Source organism: Sceloporus occidentalis, unplaced genomic scaffold (assembly GCF_023333645.1).
Source record: "Sceloporus occidentalis isolate IW3139 unplaced genomic scaffold, rSceOcc1.0.p SCAF_220, whole genome shotgun sequence".
NCBI classification, from domain to species: domain Eukaryota; kingdom Metazoa; phylum Chordata; class Lepidosauria; order Squamata; family Phrynosomatidae; genus Sceloporus; species Sceloporus occidentalis.
The window spans coordinates 695,071-717,464 of record NW_028317200.1 but is presented as its reverse complement, the minus strand read 5'-3'; the positions used below and the strand labels follow the sequence as shown (position 1 = coordinate 717,464).

General features: G+C 46.0%; 13 non-coding genes across 13 annotated transcripts; all 13 read right to left on the bottom strand.

Moving 5' to 3' along the window:
- Positions 1–84: 84 nt before the first annotated feature.
- On the bottom strand, positions 85–199 carry LOC149277154 (U5 spliceosomal RNA). The gene has a single exon (XR_016279087.1). It is a non-coding gene; the product is annotated as a U5 spliceosomal RNA (small nuclear RNA).
- Positions 200–1,810: 1,611 nt separating this feature from the next.
- LOC149277153 (U5 spliceosomal RNA) lies at positions 1,811–1,925 on the bottom strand. The gene has a single exon (XR_016279215.1). It is a non-coding gene; the product is annotated as a U5 spliceosomal RNA (small nuclear RNA).
- A 1,593-nt stretch (positions 1,926–3,518) lies between these two features.
- On the bottom strand, positions 3,519–3,633 carry LOC149277152 (U5 spliceosomal RNA). The gene has a single exon (XR_016279179.1). It is a non-coding gene; the product is annotated as a U5 spliceosomal RNA (small nuclear RNA).
- Positions 3,634–5,244: 1,611 nt separating this feature from the next.
- LOC149277151 (U5 spliceosomal RNA) lies at positions 5,245–5,359 on the bottom strand. The gene has a single exon (XR_016279085.1). It is a non-coding gene; the product is annotated as a U5 spliceosomal RNA (small nuclear RNA).
- Positions 5,360–6,970: 1,611 nt separating this feature from the next.
- Positions 6,971–7,085, bottom strand: LOC149277150 (U5 spliceosomal RNA). Its single transcript, XR_016279214.1, has one exon. It is a non-coding gene; the product is annotated as a U5 spliceosomal RNA (small nuclear RNA).
- A 1,593-nt stretch (positions 7,086–8,678) lies between these two features.
- On the bottom strand, positions 8,679–8,793 carry LOC149277149 (U5 spliceosomal RNA). Its single transcript, XR_016279268.1, has one exon. It is a non-coding gene; the product is annotated as a U5 spliceosomal RNA (small nuclear RNA).
- Positions 8,794–10,404: 1,611 nt separating this feature from the next.
- LOC149277148 (U5 spliceosomal RNA) lies at positions 10,405–10,519 on the bottom strand. Its single transcript, XR_016279266.1, has one exon. It is a non-coding gene; the product is annotated as a U5 spliceosomal RNA (small nuclear RNA).
- Positions 10,520–12,130: 1,611 nt separating this feature from the next.
- Positions 12,131–12,245, bottom strand: LOC149277147 (U5 spliceosomal RNA). Its single transcript, XR_016279246.1, has one exon. It is a non-coding gene; the product is annotated as a U5 spliceosomal RNA (small nuclear RNA).
- A 1,611-nt stretch (positions 12,246–13,856) lies between these two features.
- Positions 13,857–13,971, bottom strand: LOC149277146 (U5 spliceosomal RNA). Its single transcript, XR_016279084.1, has one exon. It is a non-coding gene; the product is annotated as a U5 spliceosomal RNA (small nuclear RNA).
- A 1,611-nt stretch (positions 13,972–15,582) lies between these two features.
- On the bottom strand, positions 15,583–15,697 carry LOC149277145 (U5 spliceosomal RNA). Its single transcript, XR_016279083.1, has one exon. It is a non-coding gene; the product is annotated as a U5 spliceosomal RNA (small nuclear RNA).
- A 1,611-nt stretch (positions 15,698–17,308) lies between these two features.
- Positions 17,309–17,423, bottom strand: LOC149277144 (U5 spliceosomal RNA). The gene has a single exon (XR_016279245.1). It is a non-coding gene; the product is annotated as a U5 spliceosomal RNA (small nuclear RNA).
- A 1,611-nt stretch (positions 17,424–19,034) lies between these two features.
- Positions 19,035–19,149, bottom strand: LOC149277143 (U5 spliceosomal RNA). Its single transcript, XR_016279082.1, has one exon. It is a non-coding gene; the product is annotated as a U5 spliceosomal RNA (small nuclear RNA).
- A 1,611-nt stretch (positions 19,150–20,760) lies between these two features.
- Positions 20,761–20,875, bottom strand: LOC149277142 (U5 spliceosomal RNA). Its single transcript, XR_016279178.1, has one exon. It is a non-coding gene; the product is annotated as a U5 spliceosomal RNA (small nuclear RNA).
- Positions 20,876–22,394: the final 1,519 nt, after the last annotated feature.

Sequence of the window (22,394 nt, the reverse complement as noted above, 5' to 3'; positions counted from 1 at the left end):
TGGGTGCGACACAGTCCTCAGCCAGGGCAAAGCTTGCGACTAGAGCAAGCAATCTTTTTGATCTATCGTTAACAACAGCAAAGAAGCCCAGCAAACGCCAGGCATCAAAAAATTGGTTACGACTCATGGTCGTTCCTCCCCACGGAAATCTTTAGTAAAAGGCGAAAGATTTATTCGGTCTGAAGAGAAACCAGAGTATACCCAAACATGCCGCAGGGCAACGGCCCGGCCACAGGCAGTGCTCCTCGAGGTTAAGGTGTGTTTAATTAATCCCACCCAGCTCTTGCCTGATCATTGGAACCTTTAACACATGCAAAACACGATTGCAAAGGGATTGGAACCATTTAATATTGGGCTGCTTTAAAGTCTTATTAAACTAACAATAAGGTGGGGCGTTTCCCAGTGCATCATGGGTATTCAAATGAGGCGGCAGCTCAAACAAACCTTCCAGCAGTCTTAGTGACCGGGGCGCGAGCTTGCTTCTCTGAAACAATTTTGTTTGCTTTAAGAAAAGAAAAGCTGAAGATTGTTCCTCCCCCACCGCTTTGCCTACGGGGGCCCGCAACTTCCCCTTCCGCTGCAGCCACCAGAAGTTCCTGGCACACATGCTTTGGGCTGTGTTACAAGGTTAGGGGTAAGGCTTCGGGATGGAATCTGATTACTACTCTTTTTCCCCAATGGTGGCGTGCTGAACCCATCGGCTTCACAAATACCAAGTTGCCTGATGCTGTTTCCTTTGAAAGCAAATATATCTTTTCCACAAATCAAATCTTTCTAATTAAACCACCTTTCCAAAGTTAGCGGTTAGAAACGCTTAAGCATGGAAAGGTTTGGTGATAGAGCTTGGGTTAGGGGCGGGTTAAGCTCATGGCTTTGAAGAGGCACAGTTACAGTTAGCGTCGGAGTACTGTTAATGGTTTACGGTTGACAGTTTAGGGTTAGGTAAGGCTTAGAATCCTTCCCCATTGTGGCGTGTTTAGCCCATCCTTTTCCCAAACACCAAAAAAGCCTGATTGCCTTCAATTTCTTTTTGTCTTAAGCAGCATCGCCAGTGCCAACATTTTGCACCTAAGATTATAAAAAGTACCTAGCAAAATTGTTTCCGTTTTAAAACCGCACAAAATCTCGGACAGTTCACCTGTCTGTATGCCTCGCGACGAACGAGCGAAAGGCTCACTAGCGGCAGCGCACGGACGACCGGACTCCCCAGCACCGCCACAAAGAAGGAGCGCAGCGCGGCATTGGAGCGCCAAAAGTCAACCCAAACGCAGCAGACTAGACATTTTGCCAAAAACGAAGTCTGCAACCTGATCTTTCCACACGCATAGAGCTTCCCAACTCGTGTCGGAAAGCTTTGAAACAAACAGCAAAAAAGCTATGATCACTGAACCTACAAAGGGCGCATTAGTCTTTTCCATGCTGAAAAGCGGCCCCTTAAGCACGTGGTGAGTGCTTTTTCCAGATGTTTCACTGTTGCTATTTGAGGAAATGAATAATACAACTGCACATGTGAGGAACAGAGATCTCAATGTTAAACATTTAAGGGCAGTTTTTTGTTGTTTGGTTTGTGTATTACGATAAAGAACAATTGGGAACATGTTTGAAAGCGTATGCACAGGCTTATTTGCATAGAGTCTGGAGGGCGTGGTCTAACCCTGCCTCCTTAAAGCATTTCTACAACCCCAAACAGTACATAGCATGACACAGGCAGGATATTTTGCGCTTCTGGGTGCGACACAGTCCTCAGCCAGGGCAAAGCTTGCGACTAGAGCAAGCAATCTTTTTGATCTATCGTTAACAACAGCAAAGAAGCCCAGCAAACGCCAGGCATCAAGAAATTGGTTACGACTCATGGTCGTTCCTCCCCACGGAAATCTTTAGTAAAAGGCGAAAGATTTATTCGGTCTGAAGAGAAACCAGAGTATACCCAAACATGCCGCAGGGCAACGGCCCGGACACAGGCAGTGCTCCTCGAGGTTAAGGTGTGTTTAATTAATCCCACCCAGCTCTTGCCTGATCATTGGAACCTTTAACACATGCAAAACACGATTGCAAAGGGATTGGAACCATTTAATATTGGGCTGCTTTAAAGTCTTATTAAACTAACAATAAGGTGGGGCGTTTCCCAGTGCATCATGGGTATTCAAATGAGGCGGCAGCTCAAACAAACCTTCCAGCAGTCTTAGTGACCGGGGCGCGAGCTTGCTTCTCTGAAACAATTTTGTTTGCTTTAAGAAAAGAAAAGCTGAAGATTGTTCCTCCCCCACCGCTTTGCCTACGGGGGCCCGCAACTTCCCCTTCCGCTGCAGCCACCAGAAGTTCCTGGCACACATGCTTTGGGCTGTGTTACAAGGTTAGGGGTAAGGCTTCGGGATGGAATCTGATTACTACTCTTTTTCCCCAATGGTGGCGTGCTGAACCCATCGGCTTCACAAATACCAAGTTGCCTGATGCTGTTTCCTTTGAAAGCAAATATATCTTTTCCACAAATCAAATCTTTCTAATTAAACCACCTTTCCAAAGTTAGCGCTTAGAAACGCTTAAGCATGGAAAGGTTTGGTGATAGAGCTTGGGTTAGGGGCGGGTTAAGCTCATGGCTTTGAAGAGGCACAGTTACAGTTAGCGTCGGAGTACTGTTAATGGTTTACGGTTGACAGTTTAGGGTTAGGTAAGGCTTAGAATCCTTCCCCATTGTGGCGTGTTTAGACCAAAAAAGCCTGATTGCCTTCAATTTCTTTTTGTCTTAAGCAGCATCGCCAGTGCCAACATTTTGCACCTAAGATTATAAAAAGTACCTAGCAAAATTGTTTCCGTTTTAAAACCGCACAAAATCTCGGACAGTTCACCTGTCTGTATGCCTCGCGACGAACGAGCGAAAGGCTCCCTAGCGGCAGCGCACGGACGACCGGACTCCCCAGCACCGCCACAAAGAAGGAGCGCAGCGCGGCATTGGAGCGGCAAAAGTCAACCCAAACGCAGCAGACTAGACATTTTGCCAAAAACGAAGTCTGCAACCTGATCTTTCCACACGCATAGAGCTTCCCAACTCGTGTCGGAAAGCTTTTAAACAAATAGCAAAAAAGCTATGATCACTGAACCTACAAAGGGCGCATTAGTCTTTTCCATGCTGAAAAGCGGCCCCTTAAGCACGTGGTGAGTGCTTTTTCCAGATGTTTCACTGTTGCTATTTGAGGAAATGAATAATACAACTGCACATGTGAGGAACAGAGACCTCAATGTTAAACATTTAAGGGCAGTTTTTTGTTGTTTGGTTTGTGTATTACGATAAAGAACAATTGGGAACATGTTTGAAAGCGTATGCACAGGCTTATTTGCATAGAGTCTGGAGGGCGTGGTCTAACCCTGCCTCCTTAAAGCATTTCTACAACCCCAAACAGTACATAGCATGACACAGGCAGGATATTTTGCGCTTCTGGGTGCAACACAGTCCTCAGCCAGGGCAAAGCTTGCGACTAGAGCAAGCAATCTTTTTGATCTATCGTTAACAACAGCAAAGAAGCCCAGCAAACGCCAGGCATCAAAAAATTGGTTACGACTCATGGTCATTCCTCCCCACGGAAATCTTTAGTAAAAGGCGAAAGATTTATTCGATCTGAAGAGAAACCAGAGTATGCCCAAACATGCCGCAGGGCAACGGCCCGGACACAGGCAGTGCTCCTCGAGGTTAAGGTGTGTTTAATTAATCCCACCCAGCTCTTGCCTGATCATTGGAACCTTTAACACATGCAAAACACGATTGCAAAGGGATTGGAACTATTTAATATTGGGCTGCTTTAAAGTCTTATTAAACTAACAATAAGGTGGGGCGTTTCCCAGTGCATCATGGGTATTCAAATGAGGCGGCAGCTCAAACAAACCTTCCAGCAGTCTTAGTGACCGGGGCGCGAGCTTGCTTCTCTGAAACAATTTTGTTTGCTTTAAGAAAAGAAAAGCTGAAGACTGTACCTCCCCCACCGCTTTGCCTACGGGGGCCCGCAACTTCCCCTTCCGCTGCAGCCACCAGAAGTTCCTGGCACACATGCTTTGGGCTGTGTTACAAGGTTAGGGGTAAGGCTTCGGGATGGAATCTGATTACTACTCTTTTTCCCCAATGGTGGCGTGCTGAACCCATCGGCTTCACAAATACCAAGTTGCCTGATGCTGTTTCCTTTGAAAGCAAATATATCTTTTCCACAAATCAAATCTTTCTAATTAAACCACCTTTCCAAAGTTAGCGGTTAGAAACGCTTAAGCATGGAAAGGTTTGGTGATAGAGCTTGGGTTAGGGGCGGGTTAAGCTCATGGCTTTGAAGAGGCACAGTTACAGTTAGCGTCGGAGTACTGTTAATGGTTTACGGTTGACAGTTTAGGGTTAGGTAAGGCTTAGAATCCTTCCCCATTGTGGCGTGTTTAGCCCATCCTTTTCCCAAACACCAAAAAAGCCTGATTGCCTTCAATTTCTTTTTGTCTTAAGCAGCATCGCCAGTGCCAACATTTTGCACCTAAGATTATAAAAAGTACCTAGCAAAATTGTTTCCGTTTTAAAACCGCACAAAATCTCGGACAGTTCACCTGTCTGTATGCCTCGCGACGAACGAGCGAAAGGCTCACTAGCGGCAGCGCACGGACGACCGGACTCCCCAGCACCGCCACAAAGAAGGAGCGCAGCGCGGCATTGGAGCGGCAAAAGTCAACCCAAACGCAGCAGACTAGACATTTTGCCAAAAACGAAGTCTGCAACCTGATCTTTCCACACGCATAGAGCTTCCCAACTCGTGTCGGAAAGCTTTGAAACAAACAGCAAAAAAGCTATGATCACTGAACCTACAAAGGGCGCATTAGTCTTTTCCATGCTGAAAAGCGGCCCCTTAAGCACGTGGTGAGTGCTTTTTCCAGATGTTTCACTGTTGCTATTTGAGGAAATGAATAATACAACTGCACATGTGAGGAACAGAGATCTCAATGTTAAACATTTAAGGGCAGTTTTTTGTTGTTTGGTTTGTGTATTACGATAAAGAACAATTGGGAACATGTTTGAAAGCGTATGCACAGGCTTATTTGCATAGAGTCTGGAGGGCGTGGTCTAACCCTGCCTCCTTAAAGCATTTCTACAACCCCAAACAGTACATAGCATGACACAGGCAGGATATTTTGCGCTTCTGGGTGCGACACAGTCCTCAGCCAGGGCAAAGCTTGCGACTAGAGCAAGCAATCTTTTTGATCTATCGTTAACAACAGCAAAGAAGCCCAGCAAACGCCAGGCATCAAAAAATTGGTTACGACTCATGGTCGTTCCTCCCCACGGAAATCTTTAGTAAAAGGCGAAAGATTTATTCGGTCTGAAGAGAAACCAGAGTATACCCAAACATGCCGCAGGGCAACGGCCCGGACACAGGCAGTGCTCCTCGAGGTTAAGGTGTGTTTAATTAATCCCACCCAGCTCTTGCCTGATCATTGGAACCTTTAACACATGCAAAACACGATTGCAAAGGGATTGGAACCATTTAATATTGGGCTGCTTTAAAGTCTTATTAAACTAACAATAAGGTGGGGCGTTTCCCAGTGCATCATGGGTATTCAAATGAGGCGGCAGCTCAAACAAACCTTCCAGCAGTCTTAGTGACCGGGGCGCGAGCTTGCTTCTCTGAAACAATTTTGTTTGCTTTAAGAAAAGAAAAGCTGAAGATTGTTCCTCCCCCACCGCTTTGCCTACGGGGGCCCGCAACTTCCCCTTCCGCTGCAGCCACCAGAAGTTCCTGGCACACATGCTTTGGGCTGTGTTACAAGGTTAGGGGTAAGGCTTCGGGATGGAATCTGATTACTACTCTTTTTCCCCAATGGTGGCGTGCTGAACCCATCGGCTTCACAAATACCAAGTTGCCTGATGCTGTTTCCTTTGAAAGCAAATATATCTTTTCCACAAATCAAATCTTTCTAATTAAACCACCTTTCCAAAGTTAGCGGTTAGAAACGCTTAAGCATGGAAAGGTTTGGTGATAGAGCTTGGGTTAGGGGCGGGTTAAGCTCATGGCTTTGAAGAGGCACAGTTACAGTTAGCGTCGGAGTACTGTTAATGGTTTACGGTTGACAGTTTAGGGTTAGGTAAGGCTTAGAATCCTTCCCCATTGTGGCGTGTTTAGCCCATCCTTTTCCCAAACACCAAAAAAGCCTGATTGCCTTCAATTTCTTTTTGTCTTAAGCAGCATCGCCAGTGCCAACATTTTGCACCTAAGATTATAAAAAGTACCTAGCAAAATTGTTTCCGTTTTAAAACCGCACAAAATCTCGGACAGTTCACCTGTCTGTATGCCTCGCGACGAACGAGCGAAAGGCTCACTAGCGGCAGCGCACGGACGACCGGACTCCCCAGCACCGCCACAAAGAAGGAGCGCAGCGCGGCATTGGAGCGGCAAAACTCAACCCAAACGCAGCACACTAGACATTTTGCCAAAAACGAAGTCTGCAACCTGATCTTTCCACACGCATAGAGCTTCCCAACTCGTGTCGGAAAGCTTTTAAACAAATAGCAAAAAAGCTATGATCACTGAACCTACAAAGGGCGCATTAGTCTTTTCCATGCTGAAAAGCGGCCCCTTAAGCACGTGGTGAGTGCTTTTTCCAGATGTTTCACTGTTGCTATTTGAGGAAATGAATAATACAACTGCACATGTGAGGAACAGAGATCTCAATGTTAAACATTTAAGGGCAGTTTTTTGTTGTTTGGTTTGTGTATTACGATAAAGAACAATTGGGAACATGTTTGAAAGCGTATGCACAGGCTTATTTGCATAGAGTCTGGAGGGCGTGGTCTAACCCTGCCTCCTTAAAGCATTTCTACAACCCCAAACAGTACATAGCATGACACAGGCAGGATATTTTGCGCTTCTGGGTGCGACACAGTCCTCAGCCAGGGCAAAGCTTGCGACTAGAGCAAGCAATCTTTTTGATCCATCGTTAACAACAGCAAAGAAGCCCAGCAAACGCCAGGCATCAAGAAATTGGTTACGACTCATGGTCGTTCCTCCCCACGGAAATCTTTAGTAAAAGGCGAAAGATTTATTCGGTCTGAAGAGAAACCAGAGTATACCCAAACATGCCGCAGGGCAACGGCCCGGACACAGGCAGTGCTCCTCGATGTTAAGGTGTGTTTAATTAATCCCACCCAGCTCTTGCCTGATCATTGGAACCTTTAACACATGCAAAACACGATTGCAAAGGGATTGGAACCATTTAATATTGGGCTGCTTTAAAGTCTTATTAAACTAACAATAAGGTGGGGCGTTTCCCAGTGCATCATGGGTATTCAAATGAGGCGGCAGCTCAAACAAACCTTCCAGCAGTCTTAGTGACCGGGGCGCGAGCTTGCTTCTCTGAAACAATTTTGTTTGCTTTAAGAAAAGAAAAGCTGAAGATTGTTCCTCCCCCACCGCTTTGCCTACGGGGGCCCGCAACTTCCCCTTCCGCTGCAGCCACCAGAAGTTCCTGGCACACATGCTTTGGGCTGTGTTACAAGGTTAGGGGTAAGGCTTCGGGATGGAATCTGATTACTACTCTTTTTCCCCAATGGTGGCGTGCTGAACCCATCGGCTTCACAAATACCAAGTTGCCTGATGCTGTTTCCTTTGAAAGCAAATATATCTTTTCCACAAATCAAATCTTTCTAATTAAACCACCTTTCCAAAGTTAGCGCTTAGAAACGCTTAAGCATGGAAAGGTTTGGTGATAGAGCTTGGGTTAGGGGCGGGTTAAGCTCATGGCTTTGAAGAGGCACAGTTACAGTTAGCGTCGGAGTACTGTTAATGGTTTACGGTTGACAGTTTAGGGTTAGGTAAGGCTTAGAATCCTTCCCCATTGTGGCGTGTTTAGACCAAAAAAGCCTGATTGCCTTCAATTTCTTTTTGTCTTAAGCAGCATCGCCAGTGCCAACATTTTGCACCTAAGATTATAAAAAGTACCTAGCAAAATTGTTTCCGTTTTAAAACCGCACAAAATCTCGGACAGTTCACCTGTCTGTATGCCTCGCGACGAACGAGCGAAAGGCTCCCTAGCGGCAGCGCACGGACAACCGGACTCCCCAGCACCGCCACAAAGAAGGAGCGCAGCGCGGCATTGGAGCGGCAAAAGTCAACCCAAACGCAGCAGACTAGACATTTTGCCAAAAACGAAGTCTGCAACCTGATCTTTCCACACGCATAGAGCTTCCCAACTCGTGTCGGAAAGCTTTTAAACAAATAGCAAAAAAGCTATGATCACTGAACCTACAAAGGGCGCATTAGTCTTTTCCATGCTGAAAAGCGGCCCCTTAAGCACGTGGTGAGTGCTTTTTCCAGATGTTTCACTGTTGCTATTTGAGGAAATGAATAATACAACTGCACATGTGAGGAACAGAGACCTCAATGTTAAACATTTAAGGGCAGTTTTTTGTTGTTTGGTTTGTGTATTACGATAAAGAACAATTGGGAACATGTTTGAAAGCGTATGCACAGGCTTATTTGCATAGAGTCTGGAGGGCGTGGTCTAACCCTGCCTCCTTAAAGCATTTCTACAACCCCAAACAGTACATAGCATGACACAGGCAGGATATTTTGCGCTTCTGGGTGCAACACAGTCCTCAGCCAGGGCAAATCTTGCGACTAGAGCAAGCAATCTTTTTGATCCATCGTTAACAACAGCAAAGAAGCCCAGCAAACGCCAGGCATCAAAAAATCGGTTACGACTCATGGTCATTCCTCCCCACGGAAATCTTTAGTAAAAGGCGAAAGATTTATTCGATCTGAAGAGAAACCAGAGTATGCCCAAACATGCCGCAGGGCAACGGCCCGGACACAGGCAGTGCTCCTCGAGGTTAAGGTGTGTTTAATTAATCCCACCCAGCTCTTGCCTGATCATTGGAACCTTTAACACATGCAAAACACGATTGCAAAGGGATTGGAACTATTTAATATTGGGCTGCTTTAAAGTCTTATTAAACTAACAATAAGGTGGGGCGTTTCCCAGTGCATCATGGGTATTCAAATGAGGCGGCAGCTCAAACAAACCTTCCAGCAGTCTTAGTGACCGGGGCGCGAGCTTGCTTCTCTGAAACAATTTTGTTTGCTTTAAGAAAAGAAAAGCTGAAGACTGTACCTCCCCCACCGCTTTGCCTACGGGGGCCCGCAACTTCCCCTTCCGCTGCAGCCACCAGAAGTTCCTGGCACACATGCTTTGGGCTGTGTTACAAGGTTAGGGGTAAGGCTTCGGGATGGAATCTGATTACTACTCTTTTTCCCCAATGGTGGCGTGCTGAACCCATCGGCTTCACAAATACCAAGTTGCCTGATGCTGTTTCCTTTGAAAGCAAATATATCTTTTCCACAAATCAAATCTTTCTAATTAAACCACCTTTCCAAAGTTAGCGGTTAGAAACGCTTAAGCATGGAAAGGTTTGGTGATAGAGCTTGGGTTAGGGGCGGGTTAAGCTCATGGCTTTGAAGAGGCACAGTTACAGTTAGCGTCGGAGTACTGTTAATGGTTTACGGTTGACAGTTTAGGGTTAGGTAAGGCTTAGAATCCTTCCCCATTGTGGCGTGTTTAGCCCATCCTTTTCCCAAACACCAAAAAAGCCTGATTGCCTTCAATTTCTTTTTGTCTTAAGCAGCATCGCCAGTGCCAACATTTTGCACCTAAGATTATAAAAAGTACCTAGCAAAATTGTTTCCGTTTTAAAACCGCACAAAATCTCGGACAGTTCACCTGTCTGTATGCCTCGCGACGAACGAGCGAAAGGCTCACTAGCGGCAGCGCACGGACGACCGGACTCCCCAGCACCGCCACAAAGAAGGAGCGCAGCGCGGCATTGGAGCGGCAAAAGTCAACCCAAACGCAGCAGACTAGACATTTTGCCAAAAACGAAGTCTGCAACCTGATCTTTCCACACGCATAGAGCTTCCCAACTCGTGTCGGAAAGCTTTTAAACAAATAGCAAAAAAGCTATGATCACTGAACCTACAAAGGGCGCATTAGTCTTTTCCATGCTGAAAAGCGGCCCCTTAAGCACGTGGTGAGTGCTTTTTCCAGATGTTTCACTGTTGCTATTTGAGGAAATGAATAATACAACTGCACATGTGAGGAACAGAGACCTCAATGTTAAACATTTAAGGGCAGTTTTTTGTTGTTTGGTTTGTGTATTACGATAAAGAACAATTGGGAACATGTTTGAAAGCGTATGCACAGGCTTATTTGCATAGAGTCTGGAGGGCGTGGTCTAACCCTGCCTCCTTAAAGCATTTCTACAACCCCAAACAGTACATAGCATGACACAGGCAGGATATTTTGCGCTTCTGGGTGCGACACAGTCCTCAGCCAGGGCAAAGCTTGCGACTAGAGCAAGCAATCTTTTTGATCTATCGTTAACAACAGCAAAGAAGCCCAGCAAACGCCAGGCATCAAAAAATTGGTTACGACTCATGGTCGTTCATCCCCACGGAAATCTTTAGTAAAAGGCGAAAGATTTATTCGGTCTGAAGAAAAACCAGAGTATACCCAAACATGCCGCAGGGCAACGGCCCGGACACAGGCAGTGCTCCTCGATGTTAAGGTGTGTTTAATTAATCCCACCCAGCTCTTGCCTGATCATTGGAACCTTTAACACATGCAAAACACGATTGCAAAGGGATTGGAACCATTTAATATTGGGCTGCTTTAAAGTCTTATTAAACTAACAATAAGGTGGGGCATTTCCCAGTGCATCATGGGTATTCAAATGAGGCGGCAGCTCAAACAAACCTTCCAGCAGTCTTAGTGACCGGGGCGCGAGCTTGCTTCTCTGAAACAATTTTGTTTGCTTTAAGAAAAGAAAAGCTGAAGATTGTACCTCCCCCACCGCTTTGCCTACGGGGGCCCGCAACTTCCCCTTCCGCTGCAGCCACCAGAAGTTCCTGGCACACATGCTTTGGGCTGTGTTACAAGGTTAGGGGTAAGGCTTCGGGATGGAATCTGATTACTACTCTTTTTCCCCAATGGTGGCGTGCTGAACCCATCGGCTTCACAAATACCAAGTTGCCTGATGCTGTTTCCTTTGAAAGCAAATATATCTTTTCCACAAATCAAATCTTTCTAATTAAACCACCTTTCCAAAGTTAGCGCTTAGAAACGCTTAAGCATGGAAAGGTTTGGTGATAGAGCTTGGGTTAGGGGCGGGTTAAGCTCATGGCTTTGAAGAGGCACAGTTACAGTTAGCGTCGGAGTACTGTTAATGGTTTACGGTTGACAGTTTAGGGTTAGGTAAGGCTTAGAATCCTTCCCCATTGTGGCGTGTTTAGCCCATCCTTTTCCCAAACACCAAAAAAGCCTGATTGCCTTCAATTTCTTTTTGTCTTAAGCAGCATCGCCAGTGCCAACATTTTGCACCTAAGATTATAAAAAGTACCTAGCAAAATTGTTTCCGTTTTAAAACCGCACAAAATCTCGGACAGTTCACCTGTCTGTATGCCTCGCGACGAACGAGCGAAAGGCTCACTAGCGGCAGCGCACGGACGACCGGACTCCCCAGCACCGCCACAAAGAAGGAGCGCAGCGCGGCATTGGAGCGGCAAAAGTCAACCCAAACGCAGCAGACTAGACATTTTGCCAAAAACGAAGTCTGCAACCTGATCTTTCCACACGCATAGAGCTTCCCGACTCGTGTCGGAAAGCTTTGAAACAAACAGCAAAAAAGCTATGATCACTGAACCTACAAAGGGCGCATTAGTCTTTTCCATGCTGAAAAGCGGCCCCTTAAGCACGTGGTGAGTGCTTTTTCCAGATGTTTCACTGTTGCTATTTGAGGAAATGAATAATACAACTGCACATGTGAGGAACAGAGATCTCAATGTTAAACATTTAAGGGCAGTTTTTTGTTGTTTGGTTTGTGTATTACGATAAAGAACAATTGGGAACATGTTTGAAAGCGTATGCACAGGCTTATTTGCATAGAGTCTGGAGGGCGTGGTCTAACCCTGCCTCCTTAAAGCATTTCTACAACCCCAAACAGTACATAGCATGACACAGGCAGGATATTTTGCGCTTCTGGGTGCGACACAGTCCTCAGCCAGGGCAAAGCTTGCGACTAGAGCAAGCAATCTTTTTGATCTATCGTTAACAACAGCAAAGAAGCCCAGCAAACGCCAGGCATCAAGAAATTAGTTACGACTCATGGTCGTTCCTCCCCACGGAAATCTTTAGTAAAAGGCGAAAGATTTATTCGGTCTGAAGAGAAACCAGAGTATGCCCAAACATGCCGCAGGGCAACGGCCCGGACACAGGCAGTGCTCCTCGAGGTTCAGGTGTGTTTAATTAATCCCACCCAGCTCTTGCCTGATCATTGGAACCTTTAACACATGCAAAACACGATTGCAAAGGGATTGGAACTATTTAATATTGGGCTGCTTTAAAGTCTTATTAAACTAACAATAAGGTGGGGCGTTTCCCAGTGCATCATGGGTATTCAAATGAGGCGGCAGCTCAAACAAACCTTCCAGCAGTCTTAGTGACCGGGGCGCGAGCTTGCTTCTCTGAAACAATTTTGTTTGCTTTAAGAAAAGAAAAGCTGAAGATTGTACCTCCCCCACCGCTTTGCCTACGGGGGCCCGCAACTTCCCCTTCCGCTGCAGCCACCAGAAGTTCCTGGCACACATGCTTTGGGCTGTGTTACAAGGTTAGGGGTAAGGCTTCGGGATGGAATCTGATTACTACTCTTTTTCCCCAATGGTGGCGTGCTGAACCCATCGGCTTCACAAATACCAAGTTGCCTGATGCTGTTTCCTTTGAAAGCAAATATATCTTTTCCACAAATCAAATCTTTCTAATTAAACCACCTTTCCAAAGTTAGCGCTTAGAAACGCTTAAGCATGGAAAGGTTTGGTGATAGAGCTTGGGTTAGGGGCGGGTTAAGCTCATGGCTTTGAAGAGGCACAGTTACAGTTAGCGTCGGAGTACTGTTAATGGTTTACGGTTGACAGTTTAGGGTTAGGTAAGGCTTAGAATCCTTCCCCATTGTGGCGTGTTTAGCCCATCCTTTTCCCAAACACCAAAAAAGCCTGATTGCCTTCAATTTCTTTTTGTCTTAAGCAGCATCGCCAGTGCCAACATTTTGCACCTAAGATTATAAAAAGTACCTAGCAAAATTGTTTCCGTTTTAAAACCGCACAAAATCTCGGACAGTTCACCTGTCTGTATGCCTCGCGACGAACGTGCGAAAGGCTCACTAGCGGCAGCGCACGGACGACCGGACTCCCCAGCACCGCCACAAAGAAGGAGCGCAGCGCGGCATTGGAGCGGCAAAAGTCAACCCAAACGCAGCAGACTAGACATTTTGCCAAAAACGAAGTCTGCAACCTGATCTTTCCACACGCATAGAGCTTCCCGACTCGTGTCGGAAAGCTTTTAAACAAATAGCAAAAAAGCTATGATCACTGAACCTACAAAGGGCGCATTAGTCTTTTCCATGCTGAAAAGCGGCCCCTTAAGCACGTGGTGAGTGCTTTTTCCAGATGTTTCACTGTTGCTATTTGAGGAAATGAATAATACAACTGCACATGTGAGGAACAGAGATCTCAATGTTAAACATTTAAGGGCAGTTTTTTGTTGTTTGGTTTGTGTATTATGATAAAGAACAATTGGGAACATGTTTGAAAGCGTATGCACAGGCTTATTTGCATAGAGTCTGGAGGGCGTGGTCTAACCCTGCCTCCTTAAAGCATTTCTACAACCCCAAACAGTACATAGCATGACACAGGCAGGATATTTTGCGCTTCTGGGTGCGACACAGTCCTCAGCCAGGGCAAAGCTTGCGACTAGAGCAAGCCATCGTTTTGATCTATCGTTAACAACAGCAAAGAAGCCCAGCAAACGCCAGGCATCAAAAAATTGGTTACGACTCATGGTCGTTCCTCCCCACGGAAATCTTTAGTAAAAGGCGAAAGATTTATTCGGTCTGAAGAGAAACCAGAGTATACCCAAACATGCCGCAGGGCAACGGCCCGGCCACAGGCAGTGCTCCTCGAGGTTAAGGTGTGTTTAATTAATCCCACCCAGCTCTTGCCTGATCATTGGAACCTTTAACACATGCAAAACACGATTGCAAAGGGATTGGAACTATTTAATATTGGGCTGCTTTAAAGTCTTATTAAACTAACAATAAGGTGGGGCGTTTCCCAGTGCATCATGGGTATTCAAATGAGGCGGCAGCTCAAACAAACCTTCCAGCAGTCTTAGTGACCGGGGCGCGAGCTTGCTTCTCTGAAACAATTTTGTTTGCTTTAAGAAAAGAAAAGCTGAAGATTGTACCTCCCCCACCGCTTTGCCTACGGGGGCCCGCAACTTCCCCTTCCGCTGCAGCCACCAGAAGTTCCTGGCACACATGCTTTGGGCTGTGTTACAAGGTTAGGGGTAAGGCTTCGGGATGGAATCTGATTACTACTCTTTTTCCCCAATGGTGGCGTGCTGAACCCATCGGCTTCACAAATACCAAGTTGCCTGATGCTGTTTCCTTTGAAAGCAAATATATCTTTTCCACAAATCAAATCTTTCTAATTAAACCACCTTTCCAAAGTTAGCGCTTAGAAACGCTTAAGCATGGAAAGGTTTGGTGATAGAGCTTGGGTTAGGGGCGGGTTAAGCTCATGGCTTTGAAGAGGCACAGTTACAGTTAGCGTCGGAGTACTGTTAATGGTTTACGGTTGACAGTTTAGGGTTAGGTAAGGCTTAGAATCCTTCCCCATGGTGGCGTGTTTAGCCCATCCTTTTCCCAAACACCAAAAAAGCCTGATTGCCTTCAATTTCTTTTTGTCTTAAGCAGCATCGCCAGTGCCAACATTTTGCACCTAAGATTATAAAAAGTACCTAGCAAAATTGTTTCCGTTTTAAAACCGCACAAAATCTCGGACAGTTCACCTGTCTGTATGCCTCGCGACGAACGAGCGAAAGGCTCACTAGCGGCAGCGCACGGACGACCGGACTCCCCAGCACCGCCACAAAGAAGGAGCGCAGCGCGGCATTGGAGCGGCAAAAGTCAACCCAAACGCAGCAGACTAGACATTTTGCCAAAAACGAAGTCTGCAACCTGATCTTTCCACACGCATAGAGCTTCCCAACTCGTGTCGGAAAGCTTTTAAACAAATAGCAAAAAAGCTATGATCACTGAACCTACAAAGGGCGCATTAGTCTTTTCCATGCTGAAAAGCGGCCCCTTAAGCACGTGGTGAGTGCTTTTTCCAGATGTTTCACTGTTGCTATTTGAGGAAATGAATAATACAACTGCACATGTGAGGAACAGAGACCTCAATGTTAAACATTTAAGGGCAGTTTTTTGTTGTTTGGTTTGTGTATTACGATAAAGAACAATTGGGAACATGTTTGAAAGCGTATGCACAGGCTTATTTGCATAGAGTCTGGAGGGCGTGGTCTAACCCTGCCTCCTTAAAGCATTTCTACAACCCCAAACAGTACACAGCATGACACAGGCAGGATATTTTGCGCTTCTGGGTGCGACACAGTCCTCAGCCAGGGCAAAGCTTGCGACTAGAGCAAGCAATCTTTTTGATCTATCGTTAACAACAGCAAAGAAGCCCAGCAAACGCCAGGCATCAAAAAATTGGTTACGACTCATGGTCGTTCCTCCCCACGGAAATCTTTAGTAAAAGGCGAAAGATTTATTCGGTCTGAAGAGAAACCAGAGTATACCCAAACATGCCGCAGGGCAACGGCCCGGCCACAGGCAGTGCTCCTCGAGGTTAAGGTGTGTTTAATTAATCCCACCCAGCTCTTGCCTGATCATTGGAACCTTTAACACATGCAAAACACGATTGCAAAGGGATTGGAACCATTTAATATTGGGCTGCTTTAAAGTCTTATTAAACTAACAATAAGGTGGGGCGTTTCCCAGTGCATCATGGGTATTCAAATGAGGCGGCAGCTCAAACAAACCTTCCAGCAGTCTTAGTGACCGGGGCGCGAGCTTGCTTCTCTGAAACAATTTTGTTTGCTTTAAGAAAAGAAAAGCTGAAGATTGTACCTCCCCCACCGCTTTGCCTACGGGGGCCCGCAACTTCCCCTTCCGCTGCAGCCACCAGAAGTTCCTGGCACACATGCTTTGGGCTGTGTTACAAGGTTAGGGGTAAGGCTTCGGGATGGAATCTGATTACTACTCTTTTTCCCCAATGGTGGCGTGCTGAACCCATCGGCTTCACAAATACCAAGTTGCCTGATGCTGTTTCCTTTGAAAGCAAATATATCTTTTCCACAAATCAAATCTTTCTAATTAAACCACCTTTCCAAAGTTAGCGCTTAGAAACGCTTAAGCATGGAAAGGTTTGGTGATAGAGCTTGGGTTAGGGGCGGGTTAAGCTCATGGCTTTGAAGAGGCACAGTTACAGTTAGCGTCGGAGTACTGTTAATGGTTTACGGTTGACAGTTTAGGGTTAGGTAAGGCTTAGAATCCTTCCCCATTGTGGCGTGTTTAGCCCATCCTTTTCCCAAACACCAAAAAAGCCTGATTGCCTTCAATTTCTTTTTGTCTTAAGCAGCATCGCCAGTGCCAACATTTTGCACCTAAGATTATAAAAAGTACCTAGCAAAATTGTTTCCGTTTTAAAACCGCACAAAATCTCGGACAGTTCACCTGTCTGTATGCCTCGCGACGAACGAGCGAAAGGCTCACTAGCGGCAGCGCACGGACGACCGGACTCCCCAGCACCGCCACAAAGAAGGAGCGCAGCGCGGCATTGGAGCGGCAAAAGTCAACCCAAACGCAGCAGACTAGACATTTTGCCAAAAACGAAGTCTGCAACCTGATCTTTCCACACGCATAGAGCTTCCCGACTCGTGTCGGAAAGCTTTGAAACAAACAGCAAAAAAGCTATGATCACTGAACCTACAAAGGGCGCATTAGTCTTTTCCATGCTGAAAAGCGGCCCCTTAAGCACGTGGTGAGTGCTTTTTCCAGATGTTTCACTGTTGCTATTTGAGGAAATGAATAATACAACTGCACATGTGAGGAACAGAGATCTCAATGTTAAACATTTAAGGGCAGTTTTTTGTTGTTTGGTTTGTGTATTACGATAAAGAACAATTGGGAACATGTTTGAAAGCGTATGCACAGGCTTATTTGCATAGAGTCTGGAGGGCGTGGTCTAACCCTGCCTCCTTAAAGCATTTCTACAACCCCAAACAGTACATAGCATGACACAGGCAGGATATTTTGCGCTTCTGGGTGCGACACAGTCCTCAGCCAGGGCAAAGCTTGCGACTAGAGCAAGCAATCTTTTTGATCTATCGTTAACAACAGCAAAGAAGCCCAGCAAACGCCAGGCATCAAGAAATTAGTTACGACTCATGGTCGTTCCTCCCCACGGAAATCTTTAGTAAAAGGCGAAAGATTTATTCGGTCTGAAGAGAAACCAGAGTATGCCCAAACATGCCGCAGGGCAACGGCCCGGACACAGGCAGTGCTCCTCGAGGTTCAGGTGTGTTTAATTAATCCCACCCAGCTCTTGCCTGATCATTGGAACCTTTAACACATGCAAAACACGATTGCAAAGGGATTGGAACTATTTAATATTGGGCTGCTTTAAAGTCTTATTAAACTAACAATAAGGTGGGGCGTTTCCCAGTGCATCATGGGTATTCAAATGAGGCGGCAGCTCAAACAAACCTTCCAGCAGTCTTAGTGACCGGGGCGCGAGCTTGCTTCTCTGAAACAATTTTGTTTGCTTTAAGAAAAGAAAAGCTGAAGATTGTACCTCCCCCACCGCTTTGCCTACGGGGGCCCGCAACTTCCCCTTCCGCTGCAGCCACCAGAAGTTCCTGGCACACATGCTTTGGGCTGTGTTACAAGGTTAGGGGTAAGGCTTCGGGATGGAATCTGATTACTACTCTTTTTCCCCAATGGTGGCGTGCTGAACCCATCGGCTTCACAAATACCAAGTTGCCTGATGCTGTTTCCTTTGAAAGCAAATATATCTTTTCCACAAATCAAATCTTTCTAATTAAACCACCTTTCCAAAGTTAGCGCTTAGAAACGCTTAAGCATGGAAAGGTTTGGTGATAGAGCTTGGGTTAGGGGCGGGTTAAGCTCATGGCTTTGAAGAGGCACAGTTACAGTTAGCGTCGGAGTACTGTTAATGGTTTACGGTTGACAGTTTAGGGTTAGGTAAGGCTTAGAATCCTTCCCCATTGTGGCGTGTTTAGCCCATCCTTTTCCCAAACACCAAAAAAGCCTGATTGCCTTCAATTTCTTTTTGTCTTAAGCAGCATCGCCAGTGCCAACATTTTGCACCTAAGATTATAAAAAGTACCTAGCAAAATTGTTTCCGTTTTAAAACCGCACAAAATCTCGGACAGTTCACCTGTCTGTATGCCTCGCGACGAACGTGCGAAAGGCTCACTAGCGGCAGCGCACGGACGACCGGACTCCCCAGCACCGCCACAAAGAAGGAGCGCAGCGCGGCATTGGAGCGGCAAAAGTCAACCCAAACGCAGCAGACTAGACATTTTGCCAAAAACGAAGTCTGCAACCTGATCTTTCCACACGCATAGAGCTTCCCGACTCGTGTCGGAAAGCTTTTAAACAAATAGCAAAAAAGCTATGATCACTGAACCTACAAAGGGCGCATTAGTCTTTTCCATGCTGAAAAGCGGCCCCTTAAGCACGTGGTGAGTGCTTTTTCCAGATGTTTCACTGTTGCTATTTGAGGAAATGAATAATACAACTGCACATGTGAGGAACAGAGATCTCAATGTTAAACATTTAAGGGCAGTTTTTTGTTGTTTGGTTTGTGTATTATGATAAAGAACAATTGGGAACATGTTTGAAAGCGTATGCACAGGCTTATTTGCATAGAGTCTGGAGGGCGTGGTCTAACCCTGCCTCCTTAAAGCATTTCTACAACCCCAAACAGTACATAGCATGACACAGGCAGGATATTTTGCGCTTCTGGGTGCGACACAGTCCTCAGCCAGGGCAAAGCTTGCGACTAGAGCAAGCCATCGTTTTGATCTATCGTTAACAACAGCAAAGAAGCCCAGCAAACGCCAGGCATCAAAAAATTGGTTACGACTCATGGTCGTTCCTCCCCACGGAAATCTTTAGTAAAAGGCGAAAGATTTATTCGGTCTGAAGAGAAACCAGAGTATACCCAAACATGCCGCAGGGCAACGGCCCGGCCACAGGCAGTGCTCCTCGAGGTTAAGGTGTGTTTAATTAATCCCACCCAGCTCTTGCCTGATCATTGGAACCTTTAACACATGCAAAACACGATTGCAAAGGGATTGGAACTATTTAATATTGGGCTGCTTTAAAGTCTTATTAAACTAACAATAAGGTGGGGCGTTTCCCAGTGCATCATGGGTATTCAAATGAGGCGGCAGCTCAAACAAACCTTCCAGCAGTCTTAGTGACCGGGGCGCGAGCTTGCTTCTCTGAAACAATTTTGTTTGCTTTAAGAAAAGAAAAGCTGAAGATTGTACCTCCCCCACCGCTTTGCCTACGGGGGCCCGCAACTTCCCCTTCCGCTGCAGCCACCAGAAGTTCCTGGCACACATGCTTTGGGCTGTGTTACAAGGTTAGGGGTAAGGCTTCGGGATGGAATCTGATTACTACTCTTTTTCCCCAATGGTGGCGTGCTGAACCCATCGGCTTCACAAATACCAAGTTGCCTGATGCTGTTTCCTTTGAAAGCAAATATATCTTTTCCACAAATCAAATCTTTCTAATTAAACCACCTTTCCAAAGTTAGCGCTTAGAAACGCTTAAGCATGGAAAGGTTTGGTGATAGAGCTTGGGTTAGGGGCGGGTTAAGCTCATGGCTTTGAAGAGGCACAGTTACAGTTAGCGTCGGAGTACTGTTAATGGTTTACGGTTGACAGTTTAGGGTTAGGTAAGGCTTAGAATCCTTCCCCATGGTGGCGTGTTTAGCCCATCCTTTTCCCAAACACCAAAAAAGCCTGATTGCCTTCAATTTCTTTTTGTCTTAAGCAGCATCGCCAGTGCCAACATTTTGCACCTAAGATTATAAAAAGTACCTAGCAAAATTGTTTCCGTTTTAAAACCGCACAAAATCTCGGACAGTTCACCTGTCTGTATGCCTCGCGACGAACGAGCGAAAGGCTCACTAGCGGCAGCGCACGGACGACCGGACTCCCCAGCACCGCCACAAAGAAGGAGCGCAGCGCGGCATTGGAGCGGCAAAAGTCAACCCAAACGCAGCAGACTAGACATTTTGCCAAAAACGAAGTCTGCAACCTGATCTTTCCACACGCATAGAGCTTCCCAACTCGTGTCGGAAAGCTTTTAAACAAATAGCAAAAAAGCTATGATCACTGAACCTACAAAGGGCGCATTAGTCTTTTCCATGCTGAAAAGCGGCCCCTTAAGCACGTGGTGAGTGCTTTTTCCAGATGTTTCACTGTTGCTATTTGAGGAAATGAATAATACAACTGCACATGTGAGGAACAGAGACCTCAATGTTAAACATTTAAGGGCAGTTTTTTGTTGTTTGGTTTGTGTATTACGATAAAGAACAATTGGGAACATGTTTGAAAGCGTATGCACAGGCTTATTTGCATAGAGTCTGGAGGGCGTGGTCTAACCCTGCCTCCTTAAAGCATTTCTACAACCCCAAACAGTACATAGCATGACACAGGCAGGATATTTTGCGCTTCTGGGTGCAACACAGTCCTCAGCCAGGGCAAATCTTGCGACTAGAGCAAGCAATCTTTTTGATCTATCGTTAACAACAGCAAAGAAGCCCAGCAAACGCCAGGCATCAAAAAATTGGTTACGACTCATGGTCATTCCTCCCCACGGAAATCTTTAGTAAAAGGCGAAAGATTTATTCGATCTGAAGAGAAACCAGAGTATGCCCAAACATGCCGCAGGGCAACGGCCCGGACACAGGCAGTGCTCCTCGAGGTTAAGGTGTGTTTAATTAATCCCACCCAGCTCTTGCCTGATCATTGGAACCTTTAACACATGCAAAACACGATTGCAAAGGGATTGGAACTATTTAATATTGGGCTGCTTTAAAGTCTTATTAAACTAACAATAAGGTGGGGCGTTTCCCAGTGCATCATGGGTATTCAAATGAGGCGGCAGCTCAAACAAACCTTCCAGCAGTCTTAGTGACCGGGGCGCGAGCTTGCTTCTCTGAAACAATTTTGTTTGCTTTAAGAAAAGAAAAGCTGAAGACTGTACCTCCCCCACCGCTTTGCCTACGGGGGCCCGCAACTTCCCCTTCCGCTGCAGCCACCAGAAGTTCCTGGCACACATGCTTTGGGCTGTGTTACAAGGTTAGGGGTAAGGCTTCGGGATGGAATCTGATTACTACTCTTTTTCCCCAATGGTGGCGTGCTGAACCCATCGGCTTCACAAATACCAAGTTGCCTGATGCTGTTTCCTTTGAAAGCAAATATATCTTTTCCACAAATCAAATCTTTCTAATTAAACCACCTTTCCAAAGTTAGCGCTTAGAAACGCTTAAGCATGGAAAGGTTTGGTGATAGAGCTTGGGTTAGGGGCGGGTTAAGCTCATGGCTTTGAAGAGGCACAGTTACAGTTAGCGTCGGAGTACTGTTAATGGTTTACGGTTGACAGTTTAGGGTTAGGTAAGGCTTAGAATCCTTCCCCATTGTGGCGTGTTTAGCCCATCCTTTTCCCAAACACCAAAAAAGCCTGATTGCCTTCAATTTCTTTTTGTCTTAAGCAGCATCGCCAGTGCCAACATTTTGCACCTAAGATTATAAAAAGTACCTAGCAAAATTGTTTCCGTTTTAAAACCGCACAAAATCTCGGACAGTTCACCTGTCTGTATGCCTCGCGACAAACGAGCGAAAGGCTCACTAGCGGCAGCGCACGGACGACCGGACTCCCCAGCACCGCCACAAAGAAGGAGCGCAGCGCGGCATTGGAGCGGCAAAACTCAACCCAAACGCAGCACACTAGACATTTTGCCAAAAACGAAGTCTGCAACCTGATCTTTCCACACGCATAGAGCTTCCCGACTCGTGTCGGAAAGCTTTTAAACAAACAGCAAAAAAGCTATGATCACTGAACCTACAAAGAGCGCATTAGTCTTTTCCATGCTGAAAAGCGGCCCCTTAAGCACGCGGTGAGTGCTTTTTCCAGATGTTTCACTGTTGCTATTTGAGGAAATGAATAATACAACTGCACATGTGAGGAACAGAGATCTCAATGTTAAACATTTAAGGGCAGTTTTTTGTTGTTTGGTTTGTGTATTACGATAAAGAACAATTGGGAACATGTTTGAAAGCGTATGCACAGGCTTATTTGCATAGAGTCTGGAGGGCGTGGTCTAACCCTGCCTCCTTAAAGCATTTCTACAACCCCAAACAGTACATAGCATGACACAGGCAGGATATTT